Source organism: Dipodomys spectabilis, unplaced genomic scaffold (assembly GCF_019054845.1).
Source record: "Dipodomys spectabilis isolate Male_0828 unplaced genomic scaffold, ASM1905484v1 ptg000278l, whole genome shotgun sequence".
In the NCBI taxonomy this organism is placed as follows: Eukaryota; Metazoa; Chordata; class Mammalia; order Rodentia; family Heteromyidae; genus Dipodomys; species Dipodomys spectabilis.
This window is the reverse complement of record NW_024870955.1, coordinates 1,429,135-1,439,674: the sequence shown is the minus strand read 5'-3', so window position 1 is coordinate 1,439,674 and position 10,540 is coordinate 1,429,135. Positions and strand designations below refer to the sequence as shown.

General features: G+C 35.8%; 1 pseudogene; it reads left to right on the top strand.

Moving 5' to 3' along the window:
• The first annotated feature begins 499 nt into the window (after positions 1-499).
• On the top strand, positions 500-599 carry LOC122126450 (annotated as a pseudogene).
• Positions 600-10,540: the final 9,941 nt, after the last annotated feature.

Genomic DNA, 10,540 nt, shown 5'->3' with positions numbered 1-10,540 from the left:
TTTCTTAATCCCAAACACAGTCCTCAGATAATCCCGAGGCTGGAGCCTGCATCATTCTGCCCCCTCAACATAGACCCTGAGTCTTCACAGTTCAGGTAGACATTTGTCCCAGGAAGACCTCATTTGGGAAATTTTAACCTGCAGAAAGTTAGAAGAAGCTCTTAAGTAAGGCTTACTTTGAATCCATTAGCTCCACAAAGCTAACTCAGTTGATAAATAAGTACTTGAAAAGCCACCACCTTTGGACTTAGCTATAAAGGCTTCAAAGTATGATCAAATTTAAAATGAAAATGACAAAATAGTCATTGACCAAAAAATTGTAAATGTGAGCAATCGACCAAACTATATAAGTGTTTTTCCACTGTACACAGAAATTTAGAGAAATAAGATCAATAGCATTTTTAGGAACAATAAGGGTTCCTTGTTACAAATAGGCAACCATGGATATATGTCTGTATAAAGATTGTATCATTACGTACTTAAATTTAGAGGATAATACATGCTTCAGCAGCAGGTCTACCCAAATTACAACAATACAGAGATTAACATGGCACTTGCACAAGGAGGATATGAAAATTTGTGAAGTATTCCATATTTTTCATTCTTCTGATGCAAGAAATGAAAAACAGTTATTAAAAAGTTGATTACAAAAATACAAGTGTAACAATACATGTAATTCATAGAATTAAAGGTTAGTTTGACATCAGTGTATTAAATTTTCTCCTTAGAAAGGCCTTTACATAGCATAACCTTTACAAAACTTGAAATTAGATAATATTGCCATTTTATCCCAAAGAAATAAAATAATATAAGAAACTACAAAAAGAAAAAGGAGTCTTAAAATTCTTCTATATGGAATGCAATCTGCAAGGTCACATTTATTAATGAGTCTATACATTATATTACAATGTAGAATTCAAAGTATTATATCTAGGAGAGAATGAAATAGATTATGGACATTACACAAACATAGATATACTTTTTTCAGAAAAGCACCCGGAACATCTTTAGTTTCTATACTATTCATTTCAACAGAAAAGTTAAAAATATTTCTGATTTAAAAAATCACAAACTCTGCAGAAATCATTACAGATGTATACAAACAACTCTTGAATACATTTTGATATCAAAGTCATGCAATTCACTTGGAAGAATACCATGGAATACCTAAATTTTTATAGTAAGATATTGCTGTTGTTTTGTATTGTGAAAAAAATTTGTAGGGACACAAAAGATGGACTGGCATTTTTGAAATTTAAGAAACTTAACCAAACCATTACGAGTTAGGAGAACAATTTGTACAGCCTTCGACAACTTCAAAGAGGTAGTGATACATACTTATCTTTTGGCAATATCAAATGCAGTTTCTTCAAAGTTGTTCTTCAGACCTGGTGTTGTTCTTCAGACCTGGTTTGATATAGTGGTTCAACAGAAGGAGATACAGAGTATCTTTGCTATTTCTATTCCCAGCAGCAAGATGCAAAGAGGTCAAGAGGCCTTTAGTTTGGGGATTGGTATCTGCATCATGATGAAGTAATAAAGAAGCCATTCTGGTATTATTCCACATATAAGTACTGTGCAGGGGTGTCCAGCCATTCAGAGTTATTGCATGAATATCTGCCTTGAGCTACCAACTCATGGACAATGTCTAAGTGTCCACTCTTGGCTTCGCGATGAAGAGGGGTATACTCATCCTCATCCCTAGTATTCATCTGGGTGGCCTTTTTGGAAAGTAGTGTTCACACCACAGTAAGCCGATAAATTTCGGCATCCCAAAGAAGAAATTTGCTTGGATCCTACTCCATTTTTTTCTTGCAATAGATACCATTCCTCATTTTTTCATCTTGTTCCTTGTCTTCGTCAGAATTGCCTAACCAGAGATTTTGAGTACCAGTGGGAATGAGGTGTCCATGTATTTCCCCAATAGTTCACATTGGTTGAACTGGTCAGAAAAAACTGGTGAATGTTCTGCATATGTTTTTTCACCATGATTTATTTTCTCTTTTTCCATTTTTACTATTCTAAATTATTCTAACTGGAGAGTAGTGAATTATAGGGAGCAGAGGAAAGATTTTCCTCAGTATTCAAAGGTAAAGACTGAAAATATGGACCAGTGGTGTCTTCATGTGCAGCTTATTCTAGGAATGAGAAAATAGGAAACAATGCCTTCTATGTAAATGATTTGGGAAATACCATGTTATAGTGTAAGAGAACTCACTTCAACATATGGGATTTAAGAGCTTTCTAGTAGCTTTCTAATGTTGGTATCCAACATTAGAAAAAAATGTATAATGCATTAGTAAAATAGAAGTCCTTTGTATGACTACCTAAATTCTTGGTTTTTTTTTTAAGACACTTGTTTTCATCTAAAAATAGGCCTATCTATTGTCTTCAGGTGATTTTGATGATTGAAGATGCTTAATGAGAAGTCAAAATGTATTAGTAGTCCTTTGCTATCAATTAAATTTCACTTTTTCTTCTTGGAGAATATAATGATCAAAGCAATAGTTCAGAATCAGCAAGCAATAATTCAGAATCATGCTTCAAGTGCAAGTGAATCACCAGTAAGTAATCCTCGATTCCATTTTCCACAAGTTTTTTTACAGATACAATCTGCCTGCCTTCTCTAGCTGCTTTCCTAGCCTGGATCTATTATTTCATTTTACAGGAAAAGTGTGATTCAACTGATTTCAGTCAGATCTGTTAGTAGAATTATCAAATATTGAGATTCTTTTTTTTTTAATTAGTTGTGGGGCCTGAACTCTGGGCCTGGGCACTGTGCTTGAGCTCTTCAAATCAAGGTAAGCGCTCTACCACTTGAGCCACAGCACCACTTCTGGATTTTTCTGTTCATGTGGTGCTGTTTTGGGAAATGGCAGAGCAGAAAGTGAAATGATGCAACCAAAAATATAAAAGCAAAATAAATTAGGATAATTATGGAGCAATCATATTGTCTATGAGAACCATAAAACAGAGAGAGGAAAAGAGATCCAGATGTGCAATGACCTAGCTAGCCACAAAATCCATGCTTCTACTCAATTTACAGAGCAAACAAGTTTTTTTTATTTTTAAAAAAAGATGAAATAGAATTTATGTATTTACTTGAAATTAGTAAATACATTGTTAGTCGCCTACATAAAGAGACATAGCTTTGACTAAATTACAGATAAGAATCTTAATCCTTGGGCTGGGAAGGTGGCTCAGTGTAGAGTGCTTGCCTTGCAGCTTACTACAGTGCAGACACTACTTTCCAAAAAGGCCACTCATATGAATACTAGGTATGAGGATAAGTATAATCCTCTTCATGGGGAAGCCTAGAGTGGACACTTAGACATTGTCCATGAGTTGGTATCTCAAGGCAGATATTTATCCAATAACTGTGAATGGCTGGACACACCTGCACAGTGCTTATATGTGGAACATATTGCAACAGCACACACACACACACACACACACACACAAATCATCAGATTTCTTCTTAAGGATTTTTTGTGTATGGTCTTAAGAAGAAATTTACATTACTAACTTGAATTTCTGACAGAACAATATAATCACTGTACATCTTGCTTCTATACTCTCAATATTAAATTGCTATCTAAGTATGTGCAATAGATAAGTATAGGAAAAAGTAGGAGCCACACTGGTGGCTCATGTCTTTATTCCTAGCTAATCAGAAAGACAAAATCTGATGATTGTGGTTTGAAACCAGACCAAGAAAAATAGTCCATTAGATTCTGGTTTGAAAGTAACCAGCAAAAGCTAGAAATGGAGCTCTTACAAGCGGTAAAATGCTAGCCTTGAGAAAACTAAAACAAAATAAACAACAAATTCTGAGACAGAGCCAGGCCCTGAGTTCAAGCTCTAGTATTAGCACCAAACTAATGAATGAATGAATGAACTAAAAATAAATAGTCAATTGTGGAGAGACAGGGAAAATGTAAACCACCGTGGTGAGTGGATTATGTATTATTTTGTAATAAGGCAAATTATCATTTTTCCTAATCACTAATATTTTTTTGGACATACTTTGTTTTTTTTTATTGTGAAAATACTGTACAGAGGAGTTACAATTACATGGGCAAGATAGTGAGTACATTTCTTATCAAGCATTGTAGACTCCTCCGTTGTTTCCCTTTCCATCCTCCCCACCCAATCCTCCCCGCCTTCCCTTCTCCCCTCTCCTCCCCACCCCCTGCACGAAAGTTGTAAAGTTCGTTTTCGACATAACGACTTGTGCATTTCACTGTTGCAATGGGTCTACCTGTATGGACATAATTTGTATCGGTAAAACATGAGTGTCTTCCAATACTTCGAATGCTATTAGAACTTAAGTCTCCTTAGAATTAACATATACATCTATGACAGTTAGGGAGGACAAATAGGCCTGTATTATATTCAGATTTTCTGAGCTTTCTTCTGGTGCATTTTGTTTTGCTTTCACATAGGATACCTAGTGAAATATCATTATAATTTGGTCCTCATATCCCTTAGGTTCTTTTCTTTTCTTTTCTATTATTTATTTATTTTTATTTTTTTGTGAACATACTGTACAGAGGGCTTACAATTACATGGGCAAGATAATGAGTATATTTCTTATCAAGCATTGCACATTCCTCCTTTCTTTGCCCTTCACATCCCTTCCCAGGCTCCCCCCGCCCCCCCCACCCAATCTTCCCACCCCCTGTCCTCCCTTCCTCCCCTCCGCCCCCCCCCCCCCCCCCGCACCAAAGTTGTAAAGTTCGTTTTCGACATGACAACATGTACTTCTCATTGTTGCAACGGGTCCAACTGTATCCTTAAATGACTAGTTTTTCCCCCTGTCCTCTACAAATTGAACCAACATCAAATATAGTGAAAGCAGGGGTTATACTGTGGGGGAGGGACATACAAAGCAACAAAGAAATAATCTTATAAATGCGTTAGAAACAAATGCATGAAAGAAAAAAAAACATTAAAATACATATCTAAGGGTTCATTTTCCTAACATCACATTATCTGACCTTTTCTGCTTGACTCATACTTATACTAGATATTGCAAATAAGGGAAACCATGGGACCTATGTTTCTTTGGGCTTGGCTTACTTCACTTAATATAATTTTTTCCAAGCCTTTCCATTTCCTAACAAATGGGGCAATGTCATTCTTTCTGATGGAGGCATAGAATTCCATTGTGTACATATACAACTTTTTCTTGATCCATTCATCTACTGAGGGGCATCTGGGTTGGTTCCATATCTTAGCTTTGGTAAATAATGCTGCAATAAACATAGTTGTGCTGGTAGCTTTAGTGTGGTCTTGTTTGTAAACATTTGGGTAAATACCCAAAAGTGGGATTGCTGGGTCATAGGGGAGCTCTATGTGAAGTCTTTTGAGGAACCTCCATACTGCTGTCCAACGTGGTTGAACAAGTTTACATTCCCACCAACAATGAAGTACGGTTCCCTTCTGTCCACATCCCCTCCAGCATCTGTTGTTGTTAGAGTTCTTGATTTTTGCCATTCTAACTGGGGTGAGCTGGTATCTCAATGTTGTTTTGATTTGCATTTCTTTTATGGCTAGGGAGATTGAGCATTTCTTCATGTGTCTATTGGCCATCATTCTTTCTTCTTCAGAGAAGTTTCTCTTTATGTCTTTAGCCAACTTATTTATTGGGCAGTTGTTTCCTTGAGGATTTGTTGTAGGGGGATTTAATTCTTTAAGTTCCAAGTATATTTTAGATATGAGACCCTTGTACGTTGTATGGCTATTGAAGATCTTCTCCCAATCTGTGGGCTTTCTATTGATCTTGCTAGCTAAGTCCTTTGCCATGCAGAAGCTCTGAAACTTCATGCAATCCCATTTGTCGAACCTTTCTGTGATTTGTTGTTTCCTGGTCTCTATAAAGAAAATTTCGGCCTGAGCAAGGAGACCTAAGGTTTCTCCTATTCCATCCTGTAATGTTTTCAGAGTGTCTGGTTTGACTCCGAGGTCTTTGATCTATTTGGAATTGATTCTTGTGCCGGGTGATATATAAGGATCTAGCTTTAGTTTTCTACAAGTAGTTAACCAATTTTGCCAGCACCATTTACTGGAGAGGCTGTCTTTCTTCCATTCTATTTTTTTAGCTCTCTTATCAAATATTAGATGGCTATAGATCTGTAGGTTCATTTCTGGGTTTTTAATTCTATTCCATTGGTTGTGAGGTCTGTTCTTATGCCAGTACCAAGCTGTTTTGATTACTATGGCTTAATAGTAGAGTTTGAAATTTGGTATTGATATTCCTCCAGTAGTGTTCTTTCCATTGAGGATCGTTTTTGCTAATAGGGGTCTTTTATTGTTCCATATGAATTTTTAGAATGCCTCTTCTATTTCCTTGAAGAACAAGGTTGGAATTTTGACAGGTATCGCATTGAATTTGTAGATAGCCTTGGGAAGTATTGCCATTTTCACGATGTTAATCTTTCCAATCCAGGTGCATGAAATGTTTTGCCATTTTCTAAGTATTGTTTTGATTTCCTTTTTCAAGATTTTAAAGTTTTCATCATAAAGGTCCTTCACTCATTTTGTTGTTAATTCCTAGGTATTTTAATTTTTGTGGGGATATTACAAATGGAGTTACTTTCCTAATTTCAGCCACACTTTTCTCATTGTTGGCATACAGAAAAGCCATTGATTTGGGGGGCTTAATTTTATACCAGGCTACTTTGCCAAAGTTTTTAATCAAATTGAGTAATTTGGGAGTGGAGTCTATGGGATTCATTAAATACAAGATCATGTCATCTGCAAAGAAGGAGAGTTTTATTTCTTCTTTCCCTATGTGGATCCCCTTTATGTTTGGATCTTGTCTTATTGCTGTAGCTAGGCATTCTAATACTAGATTGAAGAGACGTGGAGAGAGTGGACATCCTTGTCTTGTTCCTGAGTTAAGAGGAAATGTCTTTAGTTTTTCACCATTAAGTATACAGCCTTTATTGTATTGAGGAATGTCCCATGGATTCCTAATTTTTCCAAAACCTTCATCATAAAGGGGTGTTGAATCTTGTTGAATGCTTTTTCTGCATTTATTGAGATAACCATGTGGTTCTTATCCTTGCTCCTGTTGATGTGATGAATTATATTAATTGATTTGCATATATTGAACCAGCTTTGCATTCCTGAAATGAATCCTGTATGATATTGGTGTATGATTTTTTGGATGAATTGTTGAAGTCGATTGGCCAAAATTTTGTTTAGAAGTTTTGCCTCAATGTTCATCAAAGAAATGGGTCTATAGTTTTCTTTCTTTGATGAGTCCCTGCCTGGTTTGGGGATGAGAATTATGATGGCTGCATAGAATGTGTTCGGTAGTGAATTTTTTCTTTCAATTTCATTGAAGAGTTGGAGGAGTATTGGTGTGAGCTCTGCTTTGAAGGCCTTGTAGAATTCCGCTGTAAAACTATCTGGTCCTGGACTTTTCTTACCTGGGAGTTCTCTTATTGCTGTTTCTATTTCAATGCTTGATATGGGTCTGTTAAGATGGTTTAACTCATCTTGTTTTAGTTTTGGAATGTCAATATTTGCTAGGAAAAGGTCCATTTCTGTCAAGTTCTCAAACTTATTAGCATAAAGTTTTGAGAAGTATTCCCTTATAATGTTCTGAATCTTGGTTGTTTTTGTGGTGTTGTTTCCATTCTCATCTCTGAGTTTATTTATTTGGTTGTGTTCTCTTCTTTTTCTGATATGATTTGCTAAGGGTCTGTCAATTTTGTTAATTTTTTCGAAGAACCAACTCTTTGTTTGGTCGATTCTTTCTATAGTTTTTTTTGGATTCTCATTTATTTAATTCTGATTTAATTTTAATTGTTTCTTTCCATCTACTGGATTGGGGTTTATCTTGCTGCTCTTTTCAAGGAGGTTTATATATGTCATTAAATTGTTGGTTTCAGATCTCCCCAATTTGTTGATGTAGGAGTTCAGAGCTATAAACTTGCCTCTGAGTACTGCCTTTGCTGTGTCCCAAAGGAGCTGGTAACTTGTGTTCTCAGTTTTGTTGAATAGCATGAACATTTGAATTTCCTTTCTAATATCTTCCATGACCCACTCGTGATTCAGTAGTGTGTTGTTCAGCTTCCATGTGCTACGGGCCTTCCTTTGGTGGCTTTTGGTGTTGAGTTCTAGTTTTATTCCCTTGTGGTCAGAGAGAATGCAAGGTATAACTTCACTGTTTCTGAATTTAGACAAGTTTGCTTTGTGGCCTAAAATGTGGTCTATTTTAGACAATGTTCCTTGTGCTGCTGAGAAAAACGTGTATTCTGATGCTGCTGGGTGAAATATTCGCTAGATGTCTGTTAAATCTTGTTGATCTCTGCAGCTGTTTAGATTTGTGGTTTCTCTGTTTAGTTTTTGCCGAGTTGATCTATCTAGTGGGGAGAGTGGTGTTTTAAAATCTCCAACTATTAATGTCTTTGGATCTATGTGGGATTTGAGGAAAAGTAGTGTTTGTTGGATAAATTTGGGTGCTACGTTTTTTGGAGAATAGATATTTAGAATTGTAATATCCTCCTGCAGGAGAGAACCCTTAATTAGTATGTAGCGACCTTCTTTATCTCTTGTCACAAATTTTAATTTGAAGTCTATTTTATCTGATATTAGGATTGCAACTCCTGCCTGTTTATGGGGGCCATTTGCTTGGTAGATTTTGTTCCAGCCTTTAACATTGAAAATGTGTTTGTTTTTATGGGCAAGTTGTGACTCCTGAAGACAGCAGATAGAAGGAACTTTTTTTTTAAATCCAACTAGACAGTCTATTTCGCTTAATTGGAGAGTTAAGTCCGTTAATGTTGATAAAAAGGACTGAGAGGTATTAGGGACTTCCTGCCATGTTATCCACCTTCTCCGGGGCTGCAAAAATTGGGTTCTTTCCATGGTTCTTGGATTCTCAGTTTGGGTGCAGTTTCTTGGCCTTTATTGTGGTCTTGTTGGTTTTCTATGTAGGACATCTTTAAGAATCTTTTGCAGGGCTAGTTTGGTGGAGAGGTATTGTTTCAATTTTTCTTTCCTATGGAAGGCTTTTATTTGGCCTTCAGTTATGAAGGAGAGTTTAGCTGGGTACAGTATTCTTGGTTGATAGTTGTTTGTTTTTAGGGCATGGGATACATCATTCCAGGCTCTTCTTGCTTTGCTTGTCTCTGCTGAGAAATCTGAGGTGATTCTAATTGGTTTTCCTTTATAAGTGATTAATCTTGTCTCCTTCACAGCTTTAAGGATCTTTTCTTGGTCTGAGTTGATCCTGTGTGGATTATAATGTGACGGTGGGATGTCCTATTCTTTTCTGGTCTATTTGGAATTCTAAAAGCTTCTTGTATCTGAATAGGCCTGTCTTTTTGCATGTTTTGGAAGTTCTCTGTTAGGATCCTGTTAAACAAATTTCCTAGACCATTAACTTCCGTTTCTAGGTGCTCCTCTACACCCATTATCCTTAGCCTTATCACTAATATTTTATTTGAACTTTATTGTACAATAAACCCTGAATTTGCCTTGCCTGTAAATGTGTGTGTTCATGTACGCAAATATGTGTGTATGTGTGTGTGTATGTGTGTGTGTGTGTGTGTGTGTGTGTGTGTGTGCGGTTGCAATGTTGCTTGCCAATGAGGACAGAGAGAGGCTGAAAAGTACTGTGTTGCAATGTTGTTATTTATCAGTGTTCCGTACTGTTATTTCAGTGGAACCACCCTTCTGTACATTTTATTCGTCAAATAATAACATCATCATAATTAAAGCATTTACAAGATTAAGTTATATAAAAGAGATCACTTTCAGCTCTTTGTATATGTTAGGCAAGAAGATACACATATATTTAAGTAGTAAGTTATTGCTGTAAGATGACTGTCAGTACAAAATATGTATTTGACCTCTTAAATTGGCTATACTTTTAAGATATACTCATGGAGTGAGTTTGACTGACTTGACCAAAGAGGTATTACACTCTGGTTATTCCTGTGAAACTCAAGGTGGATAAACCCTTTCCGGATTTCTGTTGAAAATAACTTTCTTTATAAGATACTATCTATTCACTCTAAGAATAAATCACGTATTTTTTAGGTTTGAATATCCGATCATATTGACTGAAAAACAGTATTGTGGATATGTTTGTTAGATATACATTGCAAAAACAAATAAACAAAAAAAGCATGTGTGTTGTATTTTACATACAAAGGTTTCTTCATTAATAATTCTTTTGTGGGAGTAACTATCACAACTTTAACAAATAAGGCTTTTTGAAGATCTTTTCCAATATAAATAACATCCAAGAGCAAGTCTTGCAATTTCTGAAAACCCTTTGAATACTTTAGTGTTATTTCATTTCATTGACTATACAGCTAAAGACATTTCTGAAATAAACATTATTAAAATCTGAAAATGTAAGTGGGTATATAGGCTTTTTATGCATCATTTTATCAAAAGACAGGTTTTATGAAACTAAAATATATAGAACAAAAGAATGGAAGTGAATTGCGTGAGCTAATTTTTAGTATAACTTTGTTTTCTATTAGCACAGTCCTTTGAATGTACATGATGAAGT